This window comes from Vespula vulgaris, chromosome 18 (genome assembly GCF_905475345.1).
Source record: "Vespula vulgaris chromosome 18, iyVesVulg1.1, whole genome shotgun sequence".
Classification (NCBI taxonomy): Eukaryota; Metazoa; Arthropoda; class Insecta; order Hymenoptera; family Vespidae; genus Vespula; species Vespula vulgaris.
In genome coordinates, this window is record NC_066603.1 from 3119203 (window position 1) to 3146868 (window position 27666).

General features: G+C 29.0%; 1 protein-coding gene across 5 annotated transcripts in view; it reads left to right on the forward strand.

The window, feature by feature from the left end:
• The window catches only part of LOC127070340 (microphthalmia-associated transcription factor), a 136048-nt gene that overhangs the window by 47517 nt on the left and 60865 nt on the right, over positions 1–27666 (forward strand). The window lies entirely within an intron of this gene.

Genomic DNA, 27666 nt, shown 5'->3' on the forward strand with positions numbered 1-27666 from the left:
GTATAATATATACAATCTTATAATATATATAATATGTATAATTTTATAATATGTATATTATTATATGTACTTTATATATATATATATATATATATATATATGTATGTATGTATGTATGTATGTATGTATATATTGTCTCTCAATTTTCCATCTTATAAATTTTTTCAATTAAAAATTGAATCAATTGTTTATCGAATTTAATGTTTCGATATTATCGATGGCTAGATCTCCCTCTTTTTTTTTTTGGTGGTATTTTTGATAATTTATTGTCATAAGGTATAAGCGAAAAAACTTCTCAAAAAATCTGAATCATATTAGTTTTATTGTTACACGTGTCAGGCCGTGTGATTTTTTTTTCCTTTTCTTCCTTTCTTTTTTTTTTTTTTTGCATAATTTAATAACATTATTCTTTCGCACGCCAATGTCAGAATTTGAATTTCAGTATTTTCTGAACTGACAAATTGAATAGCAATAGAGTGTTAGATTTTAACGACGTATCGCAATATTGTAGATGCGATCATGTTTATAAAAATAAAAAAAAAAAAAAGAAAGAAAGAAAGGAAAAAAAGAAACCAATTGAATTTGATTTTGATTCGTTGCAATATTGGATACAATCAAATACTCGCTCGATAAAAATATTTACAAAGTGATATAAAAAAATCAAACGCATCGTAGAGTATAACAATATATTTTATATATATATTTTATATATATATATATATATATATATATATATATTAATTATGAATGAATCCTTAATTACTATTAAATAAATATTTTTTTAAGATGCATATTATGCATCTTTCTCATTATAAAATTTTGAATTTCTTTCACAGAAAAGAGATTTTCGTGTTCGATTATATTTTTTTATTTTTTTATTAAGTAAATTTAAGAAAAACAAATATATATATATATATATATATATTTATACATAATTGACACGTACAAGATAGAATTTGGAGATAATAGTATTCGAAGACGAACTTCTTCATTTGACGTTGCAATGTCAGTAAATCAACAATTAAGATCGAAAGATATAAATAGATATTAATTATCGTAGTTCAAGTTGCTCTTGTAAAAGACCGAACGACTATGATTTGTTCTATTAGGCTACTTTGATAGAAGAAACATCGTACTACTTCAACTGGATAATTATTTATTTTTTCTTTTTTATTTTTTTTTAACTGGCATAAAATGTTATTCGTTTATTGATTTTTATAGGAGTTTAATAGGAAGATTACTACTTTACCGATGGAGTCAATTTTTTTTTATATATGATAATATATATATATATATATATATATATATATATATATATATGATAATATGATAAAATGAATGATTAGATGATCAATGTTACAAACGAAATAATCTAGAGGATTTTTATTTAGCATTATATCTTTTGATGTATGTACGTGTTAGGCCATTTTGATAATTATCGGGTTATCTTTTGATCCGTAGGATCGTTCATTAGTGTTTTCACGATATTCAAACGATTTCTAATTTCTTTTAATCGACGTATCGATTACCATATGAGAAATTTTGATGGAATGGCATTTAGTAATTTCGCGTGAATAGTAATTTCACTGAACTAGAAATTTTCGACAAAATACTGGTATACTCATTATCGATCTTATGTAATAGATTGCAACACTACTAACGCGAGTTAGTTTCGTAATTTGAAATATTTCTATCGTAACGAATCATTTACTATCCGATTTACTTGAAGTACATAGATCGTTTGTGGTTTTTATTCGAAAAGCTCTCTGGTTTTCTTTTGAAATCCAATTCTATGGAATTATTTATAAGAGATACGATTAATCGTTTTTAGATTTATCGTCTATCGTCTAATATCGAATCTCTAATGGAAACTATTTTGTGCGCGTGTGTGTGTGTATAAAATGTTTATATATATATACATATATATATATATAAATAGAAAACAATATCTTTCAAAAATATCTCAAAGAAATTGAGATTGAGTCGTTAAAATTTTATTTCAATCTGAAGCTTAAAGAATGAAAAAGAAAAAAGGGAAAAAAGAAGAACAAAGAATACAACGAACATGTTGAGCAGGTAGATTTCAAAAACGTGAATCTTTCGTTCCACTTTCTAAGTAAACACTATGTTTTTTTCCTAGCTGATATTAAGTGCCTAATTTTGAGTGAAAACAATGGTGGTACGTGTTTTTTCTTTTTCGAGGTTTACGACGAGTTTTGAAACATAAAAAATCATTTTGGGAATGATGTAATACAAACACATTCACACATATAAACGTACACATTCTCATATATATATATATATATATATATATATATATATATATATATATTATATCTATACATATGTATATTTGTATATATGTACGTGTGTATATATGTATGCATGTATGTATATGTATGTATGTATGTGTGTGTGTGTATTTAATATAGTAAGCCTCAATTGAAGGACAGGAATCAATTTCTGTCTCTGTCAGTCTGTCATTCAGTCAGTCAGTCATTTAGTCAGTCAGTCAGTCAGTCAGTCAGTCAACCAGTTTGTCTATCTTGATCCAAGCAATTTACATTGTTGTAACATGGCGTTGTTTGTTCGTATAGCAGATAAACGAGAGAAGGACAGCTCGTGTCTTCTTTCTTCGTCGAAAAACCCTTGGAATATATATGTTACGCAATGTTCGTAATCTGGGACGTATCCGTTATCGTGTGTATCTTTTGAGAACGCGTTTTATATATTGCATCCTCATGTTCGTTTACAAAAGCAAACTGTGTCGATTGGATATCTACACATTCGCCCTTATTAACCCGTCTTGTATCAATTACATGTGACATGGGAAAAAGCAAAAAAAAAAGATATTAATATGACTAATAAGTTGCTATTAAATTTATTAATAAATAATTTATATATATATATGTATGTATGTATGTATGTAGGTATGTATAGTAATGAAATCAATATTTTATATTTGTATATACAATATTAATGTTATATAAATATTAATATATAGTATTTTATTTTTTATATTACTTATTAGTATATGTATACAAATACTGTATGATATAGTACTGATACTATTATAACTAATAGTACATACTCTAGAAAGTATTAGTATAGGTATAATAAGTTTTAGTATAATAATACTATTATTATAAGTATTATATAGTATTATATAATATTAATACTGTATTACAGTAGTAATTATATATATTTTTTATTTTCTTATATCTAGCATAATACATGTCAAGTATGTTTTTTAATTTACTTCTCTTTTATATAAACATTTTGTTTAAAAAGAAAAAGAGACAAAAATATAATGTATACCATTATATTATGGCGAAAAATTCAATTTAATTATTGATTTTATATATATTTATAAGAAAGAAAAAAAAAAAAACTAATTTCAAATATGAATTCTATTTTTTTGGAAGGAAGGGGAGATGGAAAGAGATAGATAGGGAGTGGGAAGAGACATGAATTAACTAAACAAATTTTCATTAAGTTTTTCTTTGAATTCTTCTTTCCATCGAGTTAGTAATTTATTACTGTACATACGTACATGTGTATGTTTGTGTGTATTTGTATATATATCTAATAGAGAGAGAGAGAGAAAGAGAGAGAAAGAGAGAAAAAGAAAGAGAAAGAGACTTCTCCCGTGGGAAAGCGAAGTTTTTTATTAAGTCATACGTACGTACCTACTCGGTGAGTTCTGAAACGTACCGTATATCACACGGAATTATAATGAAAAGTGACGAGAATAATTCCGTTCATATATCTGGCCTAAGTTAACACTTTTCACCTTTGCCCTGTGTCCAGCAGCGTGCATACTCACTTTCGAGTTTCAACGATTCTATTGTCACCAATGTATCAACAAATTTATGTTACATTCGAAATGGAAACTACGAAGGAGGAAAGAAAAAAAAAGAAGAGAGAGAGAGAGAGAGAAAGAAAAAGAAAAAGAAAAAGAAAAGAAAAGAAAAAAATAATAACGTTAAAATTTACGATCCATAGATCATTCACCAATAGTTTTTTATCGATCAAAGCGCGAAGTAGATGTAGTTAGGTGTATATATTTATATTTTGTGTATATACGTTTTGACACTTATATATATTTTTTTTCTTTTTATTATCTTTCTTTTTAAAGAAATATTTTTCTTCTCCTTTTTTTTTTTTTTTTTTTTTTTTTTTACTTTTGAACTGAATCTGCTGAATGGATTCAACGTTGAATTATATTTGCGTATAAAAATATAAACGTTTCTATATAATGTAATACTAATAATATCGACGGAACATTGTTACCACGTAACATTAAAATAAAAAATAAAATAAATAAATAAATAAATAAAAGACAGAACAAAATCAAAACATATAAATAGTTGCAATCTAATTGATCAATTGATTGACAATCAATAAATGAAAAAAACGACAACAACAACAACGACAACAACGACAACAATAACAATAAAAAGATAAAAATAAGAAAAAAGAAATTACGCAATGGTATGTTCATGCATATGTCTCGATAAAATATAATTCGATTGAATAAAAATGTTTAGAAATATAATATTCAAAGGAAATATTTAAAATTCGTTTCGAATGATTTTTAATTAATTGAGACGTCGAAACGTGTCTGTTAGAAAGAGTTAGAATATCGTCTGTAGAATATACAATATGTAATACATAATAATACAATACATATGGAGACAGATATATACGTATGAGAAACAAGCTGGTCGCTCGTTAAGTCGTCAGCTTTACGATCTCGGCCTCTACTTAATAAGGCGAAATTGTTTTTGGTGACGACGTATGTACGTACAATACCGAGCGACCGCCTTTAAATTGATCTTTTGATCCGTCGAACTCGGTGCCGCCGAACAACTACGAACATATAACGGGTGACACGTAAAAATAATCAATACATTCAAACACTCCAAGTACTCGATCGAAATTCTTTTTTTTTTGTGTTCTTTTATTTTTCTTGTTTTTTTTTTTCTTTTTGGGAGAGGAATTCATTTTTGTTACGAATTTTTTTTTTTTTTTTTTTAATTCTATTTTATTTTCTTTTTTTTTTTTTTTTTTTATTTAGAGGGTAAGAAATTAATCTGTTAATAGTTTTATAATTTAATGTAATAATTTGTCGGTGAAAGATTTTTTTTTCTTTTCTTTTCTTTTTTTTCGCTTTTCTTTTTGGTTTTTGGTTATTGTTGATAGAAGAGAAACGATCAGACGAACTATTCGTAATATGGGTCAGGGAATTACTGTTAACTTGTGTATAGACGGTTAATTACTGTCTATGATCAATACGTTCGTTAAGGAATCATTCTCTATGCCTGTAAAGGAAAATCTCGACATACCATAGGATTGGAATTTTCTTATGGTAGACACGTTTGCATGATTATCTTTTAGCGTTCTCTATTAATGCTTTTTATCGATCTTTATTTCAGATAATTTATTTGTTTTTCTGTTTTTTTTTTGTTCTTACGGATAGGAAAATAGAAGAAAGTAAAAAAACTAATTTATAAATTATATATAGATCAGAGAATATTAATAATAATAATAATATAACATATAATATGATTATATTATATTATATGTATATACATTTTTTAGTTTTTTCATTTATTTTTTAATTCATAGAAGAGAAATTATTTTCTATTATATTATTTTGAATATATATATATATATATATATATATATATATATGTATGTATGTATGTATGTATGTATGTATGTACATTATAATCAAAAACTATAATAAAATAATAACTCTATATTATTATATTACACCATTATTACATAAATAAAAATATATATATACACACATATATATACATTTACAAATATAGCTGAGTAAATATGAAACAATAAAAAAATTTTGTTTTCGAACACATACAACAGTTCGAATTATCGATTGATCATCGAGAAAATACTCCTTTCACAAAATATTCATTTTTATCCCTAGATATGAAAATCTCGATACGCTTTTATATAGATTCAGAAAGATTTCAGTATAGTCGTGTGAATAGATGCGTCAATGATTGAAAGACTCTTGAGTATAAGAAAAAGAACCAGAAGAAGAACCAGAAGAAGAACCAAAAGAAGAACCAAAAGAAGAAGAAGAAGAAGATGAATAGTTCTGGGCTAATATTTGAACCTCTTCAAATGCCACCAATCTCATTTGTCGACTAGCCCCGACGGTCCTCTTCTTCCCCTTCTTCTTCTCCTTCTCCTCATCTTCTTCTTCCTCCTCCTCCTCCTCTTCCTCCTCCATTTTGAATAATGGATCAGACGCGACCCATGGAACACAAAGTAGATATCCGCGGTATTCGAACGATAACGGGTACAAAGTGCTTTTACCATCGTATCCGCTTATGGCAATTTCCACGCGTATGCCTCTTTTACACGTTACTATTATCATGGATCTTAGATCAAAACTATCGGGCTATCTAGTTTTTTTTTTTGGAGATTATTTTTTACCACTTATTTATAATCGTTACTTCTAATTTTCTTTGAGTTATATTTGTACTTTGATTTTGATACTCTCGAATATATTTGACGTATATCATAATGATTATATATTACGAAACAGTTTATTTTGTATTATCGTTTAATTATTTTAATTAATTCATTAATTGCATTTCATATTTAGAGTTAGTCTTGTTATTCGTATTTATATATACATGCATTATTTTTTTTTTTTTTTGTATATTTTGGATTTTGAAATACTTATGTAACATATATATGTATGTATATATGTAATGGTGTAATATAATAATATAGAATTATTATAAAACAGGAAAGAAAGAAAGAAAGAAAGAAATAAAAAAAAAAATGTCGATAACGCGCATTATAAATAACGTTATGAAATAAAAATGTTATGCAATAAAAATCTTATCTTACGGTATTAATATAGATATTATAAAAAGAAACATGAAGAAACGAATAAAAGAGAGAATGTAGGTTGGGAGAGAGAAGAGAAAGAAATCAATAAATTTTCGTAGAAAATTCGTCTGATTATCTAAGATGATTAATAATGAAAACGTTTAAGACTAAGCAAAACTAAAATCGATTAAAATCTTTTCATTGATAATTGTATAAGTACTCTGTCACTTCGTTAGAATCATGATAACTGTGATAAAACAAATGCGTACCAATGGAACATTATGGTTGAATTCGTGGGAATTCCAACGTGTGAAATAGCCGATGTTTCTCTAGTAAATAAATTGAAAGAGGATATAATCGTACGCGTTGTAACGTAATTCGTATTATTGCCGTTAGGTAAAAGCAAAAAGTACAAGTGAGAGAGGGAATGAGAGAGAGAGAGAGAGAGAGAGAGAGAGAGAGAGAGAGAGAGAGAGAGAGAGAATGGGCGAATAAGTGTGTGTGTGTGTGTGTGTGTGTGTGTGTGTGTGTGTGTGTGTGTGTGTGTGTGTGTGTGTGTGTGTGTGTGTGTGTGTGTGTGTGTGTGTGTGTGTGTGTGTGTGTGTGTGTGTGTGTGAACAATGAACGAGTGAGCGAAAGAGAGAGCAAATGAACGAGTGAGAGAGAGAGAGAGAGAGAGAGAGAGAGTGAATGAGCAAGTGAGAGAGAGAAAGAGAATGAGCAAGAGTGAGAGTGAATGAGTGAGAGAGAGAGAGAGAGAGAGAATGAGCAAGAGTGAGAGTGAATGAGTGAGTGAGAGAGACAGAGAGATGCAAGCACTATATATCGAGGAAACGTATTGATTAGTCAATTTCTAATTTTTAAACGATATTTGATTATTTATTTCACGATGGTTATCTATAACTCCTTAAGATCTGTCAAAGAATTATATTTTTCACGCAATCTTCTTACTAATGTCTCCTCTAATAATTTCTTATGTATTGTATTTTCTTAGATATCCTTTTTTTTTTTTCTTTTCTTCTCCTTTTTCTATTCTTTCCTTTTTTGTTTTCTCTTTTTTTTTCTCTACCACGAGAAAACTTGGAATTCGCATTTTTCTTCTTTTTCTTCTTGTTTTGTTTGTTCATTTATTTATTTATTTATTTATTTATTTATTATATTTTTCTTTCTTTTTTTCAATCGAATTTCCTAAAAGAAAATTTTATATGTTTTTGAAATGAGTGCGAGAAGAAAAAAAGAAAAAAAGAAATTAATGAATTTTTGTGTCTGTATTACGTGCTGCAACGGGCGCGCGTTAAAAACTAAAACAAAACTGTACATTAAAAACGTATATTTTTGGATTGAGAAAAGTATGTCATTAGAAACTGACATAGATGTAACAAAAAATAAATTAGTTGGAGAATATTTGATATTTTTCTGAAATGAGTATAAAAGAGGAAAAAGTAAAACGAAGGAGAAAGAATTTAGAACGAATTTTTATACTTGTATTATTTCTAACGTGATATTTGGTATGTTTCTTAAATGAGAAAACTACTTGCTTATGTGCGTCGTTAGAAAATGACCTATCTAGACCGTAGATTTGACAGAAAATAAATTATTCAGAGAAAATTTGTTATGTATATTTAAAAAATAAGTGGATATACGAAAAGTTAGAGTGAATTTTTCATGCAACTATATTTTCATGTTCATACTTCTTATCGCGTATAAACATAACACAGGAAAAATATACTGATGAAAGTATGACGTGGATTAAAAAAAAAATAAACGAGAAAGAAAGAAAGAAAAGATAATAGATAAAAATACTGAATGAAAAAAAAAAAAACTATAAGAATGTTCAATGAGAAAGATTAATTTACACATTATTAAAAATTTATTAATTATTATATATATATAATATATATAATATATTTTCTCTTTTTTTTTCCTTTTATAATTATGAACAAACGAGATATCCAGGTCTATTAACATAATATCAATTATTAATACAATACAAATTTTCATTTCTGAGTCAGTAGGGTAAAGCCGATAGTATAACGATTACGTTTAATTATCAATATCTCGTTTTGGAATATTTTCAATATTATTTATCCTGCGACATCAAGCCGGATACGATGTTAAATCGTCGATAAAAGGATTGCAGTTTCCAAGAGAAATTTTTGACGCGAACAAAGCGAGTAAAGTAAATCTTTTAGTGACAATTCACTTATTCATCTATAAACACGTACACAAACTCATACATACATACATATATACATACAAGTATGTATTACATTACTTACAATATATGAACATACATATACATATGTAACTAAGTGTATGTGTGTTTATGTATACACACACATAACTAGAAAGACCTAGTTTTCGAGTAAGATGTAATACATACGTAGAACACATTAAATTCCGAGGATTTCTCGAGCTCGTCGAGTGTAATTTTGAAACTCGTGCGAAGAACTCGCCAAATCGTCGTTACATGGAAATCCGTGAGAGTTTTCAACGTTCAAACGACGTTGAACGATCGGTTTAATGTCTACCGCTTTTATACCGACGTTTCTTTTTTATGAGTTTCTCTGAAGCAGTATCAATTCCCTCCACCCTACTCCCCCTCGTCGTCCTCCTTCGACCTCACTTCAATCTTCAAAAAAAAAAAAAAAGAAAGAAACGAAAAAGATAAAAAAAAGAAGAGAGACGATCCTTGCGTCGATGTCCTCGCGATCTCGAACGCGAGTGGAATGAAGAAGAGGAAGAAAGTTACTTACAATTGCGTTGCCATTTTTGTTTGACACCAAAAAAGCTACTGGAAATGTAACTGTGTCTTGCAATCGAGATGAATATCGATTAAAGGTATCTTTGATCGATTAAAGATATAATATATGTATTAATTTGATTATTATATATTAGTATATATTATTATATATATTATTATATATTAGTTATATATATATGTGTTTACTATATTACTATTATATGTATTACTTATATATATATATATATATTATTTGGAAATTTCGTTAAAAAAATTTCTTTCCGACTATCAAAACTTCAAAAATATATTGATATAAATCACTTTATATATTACTTGAAAAAATATATATAAATGTTCGATATTTACAAATCAAACGAAAATTAGAAATTAACGAGAATGAAGAGAGATCAATTTTAGATTACGTGATAATTCATAATAATAAAAGAAAAAAAAGGAGGAAAAAAAAAAGGAATATCATTATGAAATTTAAACACATTGTTATCGTATGCCCTTACAAATTTCGTAATTTCTTTTAGAGTTTATGATAAAAATGCACGAACGATAGATTAAATTAACTAAATGGCGTGTTGACGAAAGAGTCTCTCGTACTTTGAATCATGACGTAGCAATTTTCTAAATCATTATATCGTGTACCGGGTCATAGCTCGATAAATTCCATGAATTACGTTATGTGATCAATTTCATCGAACTAATTCCTTGTGGGCACTGTATATAGTTGGAATTAGAACCTAGGACGTTTAGACTAAGCGTTATTGTATAACAAATTTCTTTTCTTTTTTCTCTCTCTCTTTCTCTCTCTCTCTCTCTCTCTCTCTTTCTCTGTGTCTCTTTTTATAAAATTATCTTCATCTTTTCAATGTATTATAATATTAATCATAAATGTTTCTTCGTTCTTATTGCTTCAAAATAATAATTAAATTTATAAATACTAATTATCAATAATTATTGATTAATAATAAAATTGAAATAATAATTCACCGTAGTCAAGGAAGTAATTTTTTTTTTCATAAATTTTTTCACGAAGTAATAACGATATAAGCGTAAGTGCTTATTTATGTCGGAAAGTATATAACAACTTGAGAGATTGAGTTTAGTTAAGTTTACTTTACGAACGAAACGACGCGGAGTCAAATAAATGAACAATGAATAATTATGTATATATCCTTCTTTATTTATGTTTTTAATGAGAATACCTATTCAATGAAAGTGACGATATCCTCAAAGTTTATTGACAAAAAGTTATTATGATTAGCGTGCTCGTTTCGAAATTTTACTATATATTCAATATTTCTTTTTATCTTATCGTGAACTTTTATCTAAGTCAAAGTCTTATTAACTTGCAATAACATAGTATGAGAGAGAGAGAGAGAGAGAGAGAGAGAGAGAGAGAAACCTTATAGTTTATTAAATATATATATATATATTATATAATTTTATAATAAAAATATAAATTTTTAATGAAATATATATATACACACATTATATATTATTTAAATATATTTATTTATTTAAAATATTACTTACAAATATTTGTAATAAATTTATTTGTTCTATTTTCTTTTTATTTGTTCATATATTGTTTTAATATAATATAATATAAAAAAATAGTATGGATCAGTATATGTACGTGTGTGTGTATATATTTCATAGTTTTTCAACAGTTGAAAAATCCCGAATAATTTCCATCAGCTCATAAAATAGAAATGGATATAAGTCAAATATAAAAATACGTTTCCTGTTGCAAAATACAGGAAAATCTTGATAATAATACATTTACATTCGCTTCAGAACGTCCAACATAATTGATTCTAATGACATCGTTAGTTCAAATAACTAATCGTCTTTTAACATATTTTTATATCATTTTACTTTCCTCAAACAACGTTTTCCATAATCAAATCATACATACTTGCATCTTACGTAAATGCATAAAAAAAAAAAAATAACTAAATAAATCGAATAAAAAAGAAAACGAAGGAGATACGTTTCAAGCCGTTTCTTTCGATTCATTCATTACGATACGTCGAAGAAATAAATTTAAAAAAAAAAAAAAGAAGAAAGATAGAAAAAGAAGAAGAAAAGAAGTAATAAAGAAGGAAGAAAAAAGGAAGAAAAAAAGTCAAAGGCTGCGAAAAAGAATATTAAAAAATAACGTAATTAAATCGACTAAGAATAAGAAAGAAAAAAAAAAAACATGAAATTACAATACTATCTTGGATGACCTTCAAAACCGTTAACAGATTTCTATGTATGCACGTGTATGTGCATATATACGTATTCGATCCTTGGACGTGACACAAAATGGATTAACGGTATAATTTACTTATTGTTTAAGGAAGAGAAAAAGAGAGAGACAGAAATAGAATGAGAGAGAGATAGAGAGAGAAATAAAAGGAAATAAACAAATACGTATTCTTTTCCTCGTACGAGCATGCGATAAAAACGTGTCATCTCGGTGATTATTATTTCTGATTATCGATTATATTATTATCGAGGTATGAAGAGGAGGATAACGTGAGAGAGATATCGTAGACATTTTTTTTTTTTGACTTATTTTTTTTTTTAGTTATATATTGTTATAATATTGTTATAATAATATTGTTATAATAATAATAATAATAATAATAATAATAATAATAATAATAATAATTAATATGATTATTATTAATATTATAATTCTTAAATTTTCACGCGTGGATTGATATTGATCATTGAATATTTTTTCATTTAATAATAACTAAATGAAATATTAAGTGATATTATAATTTGTAAATTTTCACACGTGGATTGTTACTCTTTAATATTGTTTTTATTTAATAATAAATAAGTCAAATACGAAATAAATGTTGTATTTAATATTTAATTTTTAATATTCGTTATATAATCATAGATAGTTTTTAATTTCTTAATTGGTTAAGTCTATCTATTCTATATATTGATTTATTTCTTTATTTATTTATTTATTTATTTATTTATTTATTTGTGTGTGAATGCTGCGTGTGTAACTTTATAGAGATAGTAATAATACGAATAATGATAACAATAATAATAATAATCATAATAAATGATAAAAATGTTAATCGAAATATCAAGGTAATATTAATTTTAGTGAAACGAATCGTTTTGTTTCTATGAAAATAATTTTATACGAAAACTGAATCAACGATATCTATAGTTGTAATCTAATCTGATCTTTTCATTCTTTAAAACGTAAAAAGAAATCCAATTTATTTGTCCTATAATGATTAAACATAAATTTTACCGTTACTCGATTATTATTTACTTTGAAACTTACGTAAATCCACTTTGCAGAAATTATTAATTAAAAAGCCGTCGTTGTTACGTGTAGTAAAACGTCGAAACATTATAATCTAACAGCTTTACTACATATTTGTGCAGTTGGCTAATAATGGAAATAAAAACTTGTGTCGTACGTTTACGATCGAAATTTAAATAGAAATACCTAACGATTTAAGATCTTTTGAAAATTATTTATAATCGCGAGAATAACGTGACAACGCTTTCTCGCGGTGAAACCTCGTTTCTTTTTTCTTTTTCTATTTTTCAAAGAATTATTAAAGAATCATTGCATAAATAAAATTTCAATATACCTCAATATCCCAAAATTAATCGTTATAATGTCATCCAATCGATCGGAATCCATACGCTCTTAGATATATTAAAGCATTAAAAACAAAAGAAAAGAAAACAAAACAAGAAAAAGAAAGATAAACTTACACCATATGAAAAAACAAACCAGTGAAATATTACCTGCGATGATTAATTATTCCCATGGTACCTGTGTCAACGATGATACGATTATTAATCGATCAAAAAGAAAATATATATATAATAAAAGTACAAATAAAAATTACGAATAAATAAAAAGAATAATAATAATAATAATAATAATAATAATAATAATAATAATAATAATAATAATAAAAGAATAATAACAATAACAATAAAAAAGAAAAAGAAAAAGAAATCGTAAGACGAGAAACAACCTGTTGCGAGGACGGCTGCCGATGGCATAGTGAGAAGAGAGAGCGTGCGCTGTGGCATAGTAGGTAATAGTTACGTACGAAAGTTCGGGCGCGTGTCTGACGCCGGCCGAAGTGTTCCGAAATATCCCGAAGTTCGTCGAACGATTGGTGGTGGTTCGTTCGTTCGTTCGTTGGTCGTTCGTATTCGGTTTTCACGCGCGAACGAACATTGCCGAAGCGGTTGTCATCGGTCGGCGTAGACCGAGCTTCTTTCAGAACGGTTCTTCGTACTCATACGGTTCTGAGTCTCGTGTGTTTGTTGTTGCTGCTGCTGCTGCTGTTACTACTGCTACTGCCACTGCTGTTTGCTGCTGAACTTCGCGCGTTTTCAATCACCACGCGCGACGACGGTGTGTTCGCGTGTTGATAATAGTTCCTCGATCGTCGTTTGATTTTCTCTCTATCTCTCTTTGTTTCTCTCTCGTGCGTTGTCTCTCTTATCCCTCACACTCTCTCTCTCTCTCTCTCTCTCTCTCTCTATCCCTATCTCTCTCTCTTTCTTTTCTTCCTCATCCTGTAACTCTCGTTCGTCTTTCTTTATAAAATTAAAATTAAAACAAATAGAAAAGAAGAAGAAGAAGAAGAAGATCAAAAGAGAGAGAACATCGAACGTAACCTAACTATCTTCGATTAATTTCGTATACTTTCGTCGCGCTTCGGCACGTTCTCTCTCTCTCTATATATATATCTCTCTCTCTTTCTCCCCACTTCTCTCCTCGTTCACCAATCAACTCCCCCCATTCCCTCTCTATACGAAAGACCGCTTCGCACTTCTCTCGCGGGAAATTCGAAAGATCCTTTAAGGATAAAAATTGTCAGGAGAAAAAATAACACGAAACGAAAGAAAAAATTAAGCATCGTCCGATAAATTGTAACAGTGCCGAGAGACTAGGTGAATTCGTCGTTGACCTTCGATAGGGATTATTGCAAGATAACTAACTATGCCGTTAAACGTGAACGCGACGCCTGCATTCGTGTGCGTCTCTTTCTATCTACGTCTATTTACGTACGTGTACGTGTATGTGTAGAAGTCGGTGTGAATTTGAGTGTGAGTGTGCGCGTACCTTTTCTGTGAATGTGTCTGTGAATACTTAAGGAAACAACAGGAAGATACGAGATTGTATCGGATCGGATCGGATCGAATCGGATCGGATCGTGGAAACTCGGCCGGTGGCCTCGATTAAAGAAAAAAAGGAAGAAGTACGACCGACGACCTTGACGATCGGCGAACCGCGTCGCGTCGCGTCGTCCAAGTTTCCTAGCTTCCTACGAAATAAACTCTCCGTAACGCTTCGTACGGGAACAGTTTTTTTTGCGTTACGCTTGGTTAACACGTTTTCCTCTTTATATTTTCTACTATCGTTAATCTTTATCCTTCTTTATATATATATATAAAGAAAATAGAAGAATAAGGATCGATAAAGACAGATACAACAGAATAGTTGGTTGGTTTATTGGGTAACCAAACGACCTTGGTTGGTTGCACTTACATGTGTGCTATTTAGTAGGTACTATTCGGTACAATCGACCAATCATCGTGGTCGTCGTCGTCGTCGTCGTCGGTTGTAGTTTTCTTTTTCTTTTTCTTTTTCTTTGTCGTTGATAGGAAATCTTACCGTCTTTTTCTTTCTTTTTCTTTGATCGAATTTTTTCTCATCAACGAAAAAAACCAAAGACGATGCACTACAGTAAGATATATCTCTAGTGACCTGTAAAATTCTAATCGATCGACCCGATTGTCATTCGGAACGAAAGGACTACTCCGCGAACTAGTTCAAAAGGTTATAGGCTCGTTTAATTGACCTTAGAAATTGTTTCTTTTCGTTCGAAGATGAAAAGGAAGAAATAGAAGAGAGAAGAAAAAGAACGAATTCAAAGAAGAAGAAGAAGAAGGATAATTCGTTCGTTCATAGTGTCTTTCGAACGAATAAATCATTCGAATTTTTCTTTTTTTATGACATCGTTCGATCGCACGAGTTTTACCAGTGGGATCCTTGAAATAGTTTCTTTTCGTTGGATAAAAAAAAAAAAACGAGAAATAAAAACCGAAAAAAAAGGAATCGAAAAAGAAGAAAAATTCATTCGAGCCTTCGCTTACGTTATGAACAAATAGTTTTATCGTTATTATGATTATTATCGTTATCAATATTTTTGCATATCTATATTTTCTTTCTCGAAAAATCCGACGATCCTTGAAAAGTCAAACGATCCTTGAAATTGTTCCTTGAATTGAAAAAAAAAAAATCGAGAGATAGATAGAGAGATAAAGAGAGAGATAGAGAATGAGGAAGATATATTAAAAAGGAAAAAAATTGAAAATAATATAAAATAAATAATAATATATAATATATATATTATAAAATTTGTATAATAAATTGCATTTTATTATAAATTTCTGTATAATATATATTATATAAAAAATATATACATAAATTTTCCATTAGCTTTCCGACTTATTAATCTCGCTCGTTGCGGTAATAAATGATTATTAATTATTTTCTATTACTTCCATTTTTCTTTTTTCTTTTCTACTGAATATCTATCTCGATATAAACTATCGATACAAATATGCATATATATCAGTCGATTTCTTCGAACGAAGTGAAATCCGCGACGACCTTCCGGCGCCGTTTGTAATCAAGCTTGGGTAGAGCGGGACACCTTTTTGTTATCTAATTGTTAGCGGTGATTGGGTAACAAGTCGTACGTATCTCAAGGAAGAGTTTAACGTTCGAAGGCTGCTAACGTCGAACTGCTGCTGTTGCTGCTGCTGTTGCTGTTACTGCTGCTTTCGGTGAAGTCGAATCGCGAGAGGGAGTAGCGTGATTTACCGAGCTTCTTCAAGCAAAGTGAGTGAGTGAGTGAGTGAGTGAGTGAGTGAGTGAATAAGTGAGCGAGTGAGTGAGTGAGTGAGTGAATAAGAGAGAGATAGACAGACAGATAGAGATAGAGTGATAGAGATAGAGACAGAGACAGAGACGGAGAGATACAAAGAGAGAGAGAGAGAGAGAGAGATAGCAGAGTATACGTCTCTCGAGTTTACCACGTTCGAGACGAACGACGAGGAAACTCTCCTGGTATTTTCGTGTCGGACGCGTTCGAGAGAAATTCCGCTAAGTCTCTTCCGTTAGTTTCGAACGACGAGAAAAGTTTAACAACCCTTTAGATGATGGTATATATGTATATGTATATATCATCGTTGTTTCGTATTTACATCGATCTTTACCATTTATTAATTCGATATTCATCGAGGAATATCATCTCGATTTGTGAGGAATAAGTTGTGAAATTGTAGTGACCTTGATTATTTCAATCGTTAGAAGAAGAAGAAGAAGAAGAAGAAGAAGAAGAGAAAAGAAGAGGAAGCAAGATATCACGCGAGTGATAGGATTTGAAGAAAGTGAAACGAGGAAAAGAAGAAATAGAGACTAAATAGAGAACGATCGAAAGGAACGAACGAAGAAGTGATAAGATAAAATAGAATACAATCAAATATAAGAAAATAAGGATGAGAGATTTAAAGGACGTCGAAAGTGTTCTACACGTGAAAACTCGACTTACATCGGATGCACGTATATGTATCTACAATCGTATCTATCATTGACTTTGTTTTTGGAATTTTTTGTTTCTTTTTTTTTGTGTGTGTGTGTGTATGTTTTTTTCTTCTTCTTTTTCGAGAGAGAGAGAGAGAGAGAAAGATTCTATATCGATCATCGATATTTTGAAGGAGAAGAAGACGAGACGATGCCACGAGTATACTCGACTCGCGTAATTTCGATGGCAGACATTTTTTTATCTAACGATTCCGGAAATTAAGTGTCGTGGATAATACAACGTAAACAACATCGACTCTTACGACAACAACGACGACGACGACACAACAACGATAACAAGAAATATCTGAACGATTCGAAACGTCGGTGCTTCAGAATTTCAAGAGTGGACCTTTAAATTCGTCGCTGGTCGACGAATTAGAAAAAAGAAGGACGTTTAGGAAAGAGAAAAAGAAAAGAAAAAAAAAAAAAGAAACATTTTTCCTCACGCATCATGCCGGTTTTTAACATAATCGCACGTAGGTGCAAGGTGAGTCTTGGTATTTGAATTTTTTTTTTCCTTTTTCTCTCTCTCTCTCTCTCTCTCTTTTTCTTCTTCTTCTTTTTCTTTTAATTTTTCCTTCTTAAGCGCCGTATGTTATGCAATTTTATTTTATTTTTTTTATTTTTTTTTTTAATATGTTCCTTCACGTTTCGAAGTAGTATATGTTTCTTCTTGCTTTTCTTTCTTCCCTTTCTTTTTTATTTTTGAATTAAAATTTTTTATCATTCAAATTTATATATATATATATATTTCTTTTCTTTTAATCGTTTTACAGAGTTTTGTGTTTCACGTAACAATTATAATGAAGTATATATTTCTAATATATAGAATATTCGTTGGAATTTCGTATAGATACGTTTGCAAATGCAAGAACATCGTATTCGTAGATTCTTCTCTTTGGAGGATTTTTCTGCTTCTTCTTGATTGGTAGATATCCGTGTTCGCGTGTGTGCATCTGTTCGTATATGTCGTATAAAATCTACAAAACGTGTATCTATTGCTGCACCGAAGGTCGAACTCGATTACGGTTCTGACAGTCAGGTTTTATAGTTCGTTGAAATAAACCTCTGCTTTTTAAAGCGAACTATTTGTTGGGACATGTTTTTCTCTTTTGTTTTTATATTTAATTTTTAATAAGTATTTAAGATGATAATAATAATAAAAAAAAAAGAAAATAAACTTGTAACTAAATAACGTTATGTGATATAAACGATAAGTATTAACGTCGAATTAATAAACTAATAACGAAATTGTCGATATATAAATAGAATTATTTAACGATATAATTATCGAAAATCGATATAGTATTTAAAATATATTGTTGATATTATTTATAACAAAATCAGTCGCAAACGAATTAATTATTTATATTGATCGATTACATTACTCGTAGTGTTACTTTACTTTATAAATGATTGACATAAATATTCGCATATATCGAATCGTTTATATCACTAAAGTATTATATTATTAATACAATTAATAATTAATAATATTATTTATAACATAATATTATTTAACACCATCATATTATTTATATAATTTAAATTATATCATTTCGTATTATATATAAGCATTATATATAAACAATAAGATAATTTAAATAATATTATTTAATATTATTTATAATAATATTATATATCATTTATAAAGCAATGAAATAAATAGAAATGAATGACTCGTATAAAGTACTCGATAATAAAAATATAAAATAAGAACAAAAGAAATAAAAAGAAAAGAAATATTTTCAAATTTCCCGCCTAACTATTGGGCGGGGAAGGGAGGGGAGGGGGGAGAATGGCGGGAAATTTTTAATTCCTTACGTTCATTGTTCCCGTGTATATTTTTTTGTTTTTATTTTTTTCTTTCTCCCTTTCATTGTAACAGTAAAATCGTCTATTAGCAATGGAGAATTTTAATTACGAAAGTGTCCCACCCTCATCGTCTTGATGGTGTCGCTCTACTGAAGAGATTCGAGTCGATCGAAATGCAATTTTCGCGCGGTTGGTGTTCGTTCGTTCTCGGTGAAAGCGTAACTTTCTTATTGTTCGCCTTTTAATTCGAACGACGCCACTCCGATTAAATTCCACGAAAGTTTCTCTCTCTCTCTCTCTCTCTCTCTCTCTTTTTATCTTTATATTTCTTAGTGACAATTTAAATTCACCTTTTATAATATAGTTTGTCGAACGAACAGTACCGAACGATTAGACGCGAGCGATTTTAAAATGCGTTCCTCGTTCTTTGTGATTGTATAAAAAGATTTGGCCTACATTGAAAGAGAGATAAATAGATAGATAGACAGACAGACAGACAGAGAAAGAGAGAGAGAGAGAGAGAGAGGATTTCGTGAAAGTACCGTTGTTGTAATAACGCCTACAGCATAATTTCGACAGATTATGCATGTGTGATCTAATAGAGGTGTACAGGTTTATTTTTCTTTTTTTTAATTCTCATTTTTTATTTCATATACGTGTGTATGTATGTATATATACATATATATTGTATACTGTTATTATAATATGATATATTTCGAATATTATCTTTTATAATTAACAAATACTTAAAAAAAATTATATTAGCATTATTAACATAATAATAGTAAATGAGTAGGTATATTTAATAGATTATTAATCATGCGTTAAGTTGCAACTATAGAGTGACATAGAAATGGGTATTGTTATATTATTGTATTGTAATATAAATTTATTTTTATTCATATCATTTTATTTAAATATAATTTGTGATATATTGTAATTTAATATACATATACATATATATATAATATTTAAAGAAACATGGATATGTTTTGTATAATATACATACATACATACTATATATATTACATGTATAATATATATATATATATATATATATATATATATATATATTAATTGAGAGATTTGTACATGGTTAATTAAATGAAGATATCGAATCGAGTAATTTGGATTCAATTAAAAGTTTTCGTTATAAATTTCGAAGTTTCTTCATCAAATCTTTCCCTCTCTCTCTCTCTCTCTCTCTCTCTCTCTCTCTCTCTCTCTCTCTCTCTTCCTGTATATATGTACCATCATAAAAAAGAAAAAAAGAGAAAGAGAAAGAATGAAAAAATGAAAGAAAGAGGGATAGCCAGACAGATCTTTCTAGGTCAATTTTCAATCCAAATTTAAAATATTTTCCCAAAAAACATTTTCTTAAAAACAAGTTACAAAAAAACAGATATAAAAAACAAAAGTAGAATATAAAAAAAAAACAAACAAAAAAATAGAATACACATGGGTAGTACACTTCGTTTTCGATTTACATGCTATCGAACATTCCTACCGTTTTTATTACATTTCGTACGATCCAATGATTGAAAGGGAGTGGAGGGGGGGTGGTAGGAATAGAGGTGGGTAGATAGTAGATAGTAGTTAGGTAGATAGTTAGATACATAGATACATAGGTATTAGAACTTTCATGGAAGCTGTGAATTCATTCTCGTATTCTTCCTCTTCGATTTTATATTTCTCTCTCTCTCTCTCACTCACTCACTCACTCACTCTCTCTCTCTCTCCCTCTCTCTCTCTCTCTCTCTCTCTTTCAATCTTTTTGCGTTTCAGCGATAAGATACAGTAGAACGTTAGCGATAAAAGGCGTTATCCAGATTCTGGAAGTTCGTTGCGTTTACACCATTGATATCGTCGTTCTCGTTTCAGGTTTCGCTTAAATGGAATTTTCCTATCGAAAGTACGCTCGAAAGTGTATTATCAAGTTTTTAATGTAACCCTCCCCCCTTCACCCCCTTCCCATTTAACTCCCTATCCCTCTATTCCCCCATATCTCCCGTTATACCCCGTAAACCTCGGCCCTTCTCGTTCTATTTCTTATACTTTTCGTTCTTAAATCGTTCAACCCCCAAGATTTTTCCTTGTTTACGTGATATCACCCCTCTTCACCCTTCTCTCTCTCTCTCTCCCTCTCTCTTTCTCTCTTTTTCTTTTTTTTTTCTTTCTTTCTCTCTCTCCTTCTTTCTTTTCCTTTTCCTTTTCTTTTTTTTTCTTTTTCTTCTCTCTATTTCTCTCTCTCTCTCTCTCTCTCTCTCTCTCTCTCTCTCTCTCTCTCTCTCTTTCTTACGGTCGACGCAATTTCCGCCAGCTTCTTGGCCGGTACCACGATTTAATTTCTCCGCGTGAAAAATTAATCTCCTCGCTTGTCCTCCTCTCTCTACTCTTACTTTTCTTTACTTTGCTTTACTTTTCTTCTCTTTTCTTTTCTTTTCTTTTCTTTTCTTTTCTTTTCTTTTCTTTTCTTATTCTTTCTTCCTTCATTTCTTTGAAGTATTCGGATTTAAAAGTTCAATCAATATTCATATCACTTGAGATTTGCCGGAGATCATCGTGAAGATCAGTCGGTTTTAATTGGACGGATAGTCGAAGAGCGTATTTGATATTTTTGAGAGATGGAAAGAAAAAATAAATAAATAAATAAAATTAAAAAAAATAATTAAAAAAAAAAAAAGATAGACAGAAAAAAGTGGAATCGACATATTTATTTTTTGCAATCGTCGTTGGAATTTTAGAGTTCTTGCTTTTGACGATATTTTTCGATGTTTTTCGTTTCTTTTTTCTCTCTCTCTCTCTCTCTCTCTCTCTCTCTCTCTTTCTGTGTGCGTCTTTTTTTTTTTTTTTTAATAAAAGATAAAAGCGGGATATGTTTACGTACGTGTGCGCGTGTACATTCGAACGAGTCAATTTTAAATCATCGCCAATCGTCGACATCGTAGAATCCTTGCTATTGGTCGAAACCAAACTTTTTTGATATTTTTCTTTCTCGAAAGAAAAAGAAAAAAAAAATAAAATAAAGCAAGAGAAAGTAAAAAGAAGAAAGAAAAAAAAAAGATAGTGGAAAAAATAGAATTATCCAATCAAATTTTTTCACGAGATTTTTCGACGTTCCTTTCCTTTTTTTTTCTCCTTTCCCTTTTTATCTTCTTTTGTTAAAAGTCCAAATTTTTTGTTCGACCATTCAATCAAATTTTTTCACGAGAATTTTCGACGTTGAAGGAAAATAAAAAATAAAACCGAAAAAAAAAGAATGATATTAACGGGATCGACGTTAAGATCATAGTCGAAATCGATTCTTGCTGTTCGATAACACTTTGCAACACACACGTATTTCTTCTTTTTTTTTTTATCTTTTTTTTTTGGAAAGAAAAAGAGGACATACGTAATGAGTCAATTTTAATCATACGAATCGAATGTTCACAGATCTTGCATGATAAACGTTGGATATATTATTTACATAGGCATATCGATCAAAAGGATTAATTTCATTTTATCAATGGAATGTTCATTTTTGTTCCTATATTTCTATCTCTCTCTCTCTCTCTCTCTCTCTCTCTCTCTCTCTCTCTCTCTCTCTCTCTCTCTCTCTCTCTCTCTTTCTTTATCTTTATCTTTCTTTCCCCTTTTACCCTCACTACGTCCCTACTCTCCAACTCCATTTTGTTCTCCCACCTTTCAAACGTTCGCGTGTATATCGTAACGACGTGCTCGTTCGTTATCGTCATTACGTTATCACTTGGAGATATTTTATCTATTATTTCGCATTCGTCGACGCAAAACGTGTTCATGACATTTTCATTTCCGGCGCTTACATCTTTAAAAAAAAAAAAAAAGAAATCTGGAGATCGTTTTCGAACGAGTTTGAAGTTTATTTTATCGTTCGATAGATTGAAATATTGGATCGACTTAGATTCTTAGTATTTTCATTTTCTTTTATTATTTTATTTTTTTTTTATTTATTTATTTATTTATTTAATTATTTTTTGTATTTATTTTTTTAACAAGAGGATTGGTCTTTCTTTTTATAGAAGGATTCTACAAATAATTATTGAAAGTTTTTATTAGGATATTAGAAGTTTAGAAACAGAGAAAGAGAGAGAGAGAGAGATAATGTTGTTTCTCTAAATAATAATAATCATTTTAATCAAATAATTTTGTTACAATTTAAATAAGGTTTAACAATAAAAAAGAAATAAAAATATTTTCCGACAAATAATTATTTAATATTTATATACGTGATGATTATTATAATATTTATATGTTCGTCATATTTAATAAATATTGAAACATATGGATATTATAACTCTATGAGTATTATTAATTGTTGATCTTAATATTTAATTATAATTTTTTAAATATGATGAATATTTCTTTTTTATTTCTTTTTTCCTTTCTATGCGAAAGTTGTTCTCTCGGATCGTGCGATATGGCACGATCTTTTATGTTTCTTGAATTCGAATTATTTCATAAATTTCATACATTTAATAAAATAAATATTTTATCTATGTAGGTACATGAAAAAAAAAAAAAGAAAAATTGTCCTCATAATCAAGGTGATAAGGCACGACTTTGATATTTATTGAATTCGAATTATTTTATAATAAATAGCTAAATATCTATAATAATAAATATATATATATATATATATCTATCTTAGAAATTAATAATTTTCATATCAGTATATACTTATTAATAATTAATAATTTCATGAATTAATATTTTCCATAATGAATGTTATACTCTTACTATACGATATTCAATATCTTTTCTAAATAATAATAATAATTATTATTATTATTAATTTTTATTATTACTATTAATTTTTATACTAGTCTATTTATAATCTTAATAGTGATAGACGCAAGATATTAATTTTGTTTTTCTTTTTCTTTTCTATTTTTTCTCATTTTTAATTCCTGATAGCAAACAAACGTATACATTATTTTTTTGTCATTAATGGATACAGAATACTTGATACATTTACGTAATTATACTCAATGAATATCAACTACGTTACTATTGAATTATTATTCACGCATAGAACCATACAAATCCACAAACACACATACACATACGTACTCACAAAGAGAATATTCGAATTCATACGTAATTTGATAGCACAGTTGATATCTAAACGAACATAATCTCTATTGTAACACGTTCGATTGAAATCTTGAGAGAAGCCAATCATTTCTTCTTTTCATTTTTTCTTTTCTAAGAAATTTTTAGTTAAAAGAAAGATAAAAGAAGAATGACAAAGAATTTTCTCGCAAGTTCGTTTCTGTTATCTTGAAAAAAACAAAAAGAAAAGAAAAAAAAAAGTGGAAACAGATCGGGATCGTTGAATAAACGTATAAAACGTGAGTCGAATAATAATTCGTGCTTCGATAATTGAAACAACAAGATGACGACGAAAGACATCACTACCATCCCCACCTCTACCCCCACTCCATCATCACCGTGGTTGTTTTTGTTTACGTTTACATTCGTCGTATTTCCGTGGAGAAAGATAATGTTTATCGATCGTGAATGAGAAATAAAAATGGAAAGATACCTAGGTGTTCACCGATGAGTTTTTTCATTTCGACGATTTTGATATATATATATATGACATTGAGAAAAATTAAAAATATGGTGTACGTAGGTAGAGTTATATATACGTATACGGCGTATAGAAAAAATATACGCGTGTAGAAAAAAAAATAAATGAAGGAAAGTTGCCTTGAAAAGAAATTTATTCGATGTTTATAAAGATTCATTTAATGTTCGGTCTCGTTTGTAATTTTTCTTGTTAATGAAATGAATTTATCGTTGAATACTGCGTATGATTTATTATTATCACTGTAATAATGGAAAATATGTTTATTCGATAGATTGGTATTATTATTATTATTATTGTTATTATTACTAATTAAAGAAATTTCATTGTTCGATATAAATGATTTTATATACGTATATATATATACATACATATAAATATATATATTTCTTATTTTCGTCACAGAACATACATATACACACACAATTACTTTCTTGCACTTTCCTATTCTTTAACTTTACACATATATATCTATTCCTGTAAAATTAGACCGAGTAGATACATATATACATACATACATACATACATACATACGTAAAGGATGTAAATACCATAATAAGCGAGAACTCTTTTCGGTATTATATTTTAGAAACAAAAGCGTAGGAAGAAAAATAGTCGGATAGTATAAACTAACGAAAAAGAAGATAGTAATAAAGGTAAGAAAAAAAGGAAATAAAGAAAAATAGAAATTAAAAAAAGAAAAAGAAAAGAAACAAACGAAAGGAAGAAAAATAGAACAAGTTGGAAAAAGAACATTTAAAGGCGAAAAGGAATGACGATGAGCTTAAGAGAGAAAGTGAGAGAGAGAGAGAGAGAGAGAGAGAGAGAGAGAGAGAGAGAGAGAGAGAGAGAGAGAGAGTGCGAGAATAAGGGAGAGAAAGAGAGAGTGAGAAAGAGAGAGAGAGAGAGAGAGAGATAGAGATAGAGATAGGTAGGTACTTTGCAAATTACGTAGACGCGTTGTACCAAGGGAATTACGGGAATGTAATTCGCGATTAGATAAATGCGAAAGCACGTAACATTCTGTAGGATAAATTACGTGGGTTGTAATACTTATATACACACGCACATACATATAAAGAAAGAGAGAGAGAAAGAGATAAAGAGATATACATTTATGTATTCTTCCTATTCAGGGATAAAGTTTAGCTTGTAGACATTTTTGTAATCTCTCTTAGTCTTATGTTTCTTTTCTATCTTTTTTTTTCTTTTCTTTTTTTTTTGATCTCTCTCTTTTTTTTTTTCTTCAGTACGCTCAAAGGTTTTTAATATAATTTGTAACTTGTCGGGCATTTATTTCTTAACTGTTACAAGGTACGAATATGTATCTATGTATCTATGTATCTATGTCTCTCTCTCGTTCTCTGTTTCTATCTATTATGTGTGTGTGTGTGTGTCTATGTATATATGTATGTATATATATATGTATACGTACGTATATATACATATGTCATTACACGGAACAGTGACTGCTGTTATAAATTACGTAAGAAACGTTACGTATAATCGATTACAATACCAGTTGAATTTACTAAGTAATTCTTACATTAGTAATGATGAATATATTACAGAGAAACAGAGAGAGAGAGAGAGAGAGAGAGAGAGAGAGAGAGAGAGAGAGAGAGAGAGAGAGAGAAAGGAATGAAAATTGAGAAAGAGAGATAGAAATAGATGATAATTCGATCTAAATTCATCTTACGTATTATTGTAATGCGTCACGTATTATTTAAGAAATAATTCTTATGGGTCTAGTTATGTTTAATATATTAAAGAGAAAAGAAATAGAAAGTGTGATAGAAAAATAGTGAGAGGAGGAAAGAGAAAGAGAAAGAGAGAGAGAGATGACTTAATCGATTGAGATTAGATTCGTTTTACATATCATTACAATGCGTTACATGTTGAAGTTACGTTATAAATTTTACGTTAGTAACGTCAGAGAGAGGGAAGAAGAGAGAGAGAGAGAGAGAGAGAGAGAGAGAGAGAGATAAAGAGAGATAAAGATAGAGATAGATGATAACTTAAGCAAGATATCGTGTTACGTATAACGTCTATTACATTAATGCAATACGAGTACAAGTTACGATGTAATTCTTATTCTTACGTTGGCAAATGTATCATGGTCGAATATATCACAGAGTGAAATTTAAAAAATGTATAAGAAATAGATAGAGATAGTGGATGATAACTTAAACGAGATTTCGTATTACGTATTACGTCGATTACAATGCGGTATGAATACAAGTTACAATGTAATTTTTATGTTGGTAATATCAAATATATCAGAGAGTAATAAAAATGAAAAAAAGAAATATATATATATATGTATGTATGTATGTATGTATGTATGTATGTATGTCATAAGTTAAACGAGATTTCATATTACATATTACGTTGATTACAATGCAATATGAATACGAGTTACAATGTAATTTTTACGTTGGTAATATCAAATATATCAGAGAATAATAAAAATGAAAAAAAAATATATATATATATATATATATATAAAACTTGAACAAGATCTGATATTACATATTACGTCGATTACAATGCAATATGAGTACAAGTTACGATGTAATTTTTACGTTGGTAACATCGTATATATCAGAGAGAAATATAAATGAGAGAAAGAGAGAGAGAGAGAGAGAGATAGGTAGATAAATAAATAATAACTTTAACCGAGATCTCGTATTATTTATTATGTTCATAATTCGTATACTTCTCTCTATCTCTTTCTCTCTTTCCGTACGATTTATCTAACCAACCCAATAAAACTATTTACTTACTAAAACATGTTGATATTAAAAAGAGAAATCCATGGGTAAAATAATTAACCAAATGATAAAATAATCTTAATAAAATTGTCATTTATTCTCAGTCACATAGCATCGTTCTATGTTCATTTATAAATGAACGAACAACGAACGATCTTTTTTCTTTTCCTTTTATTTGTATTTTTAT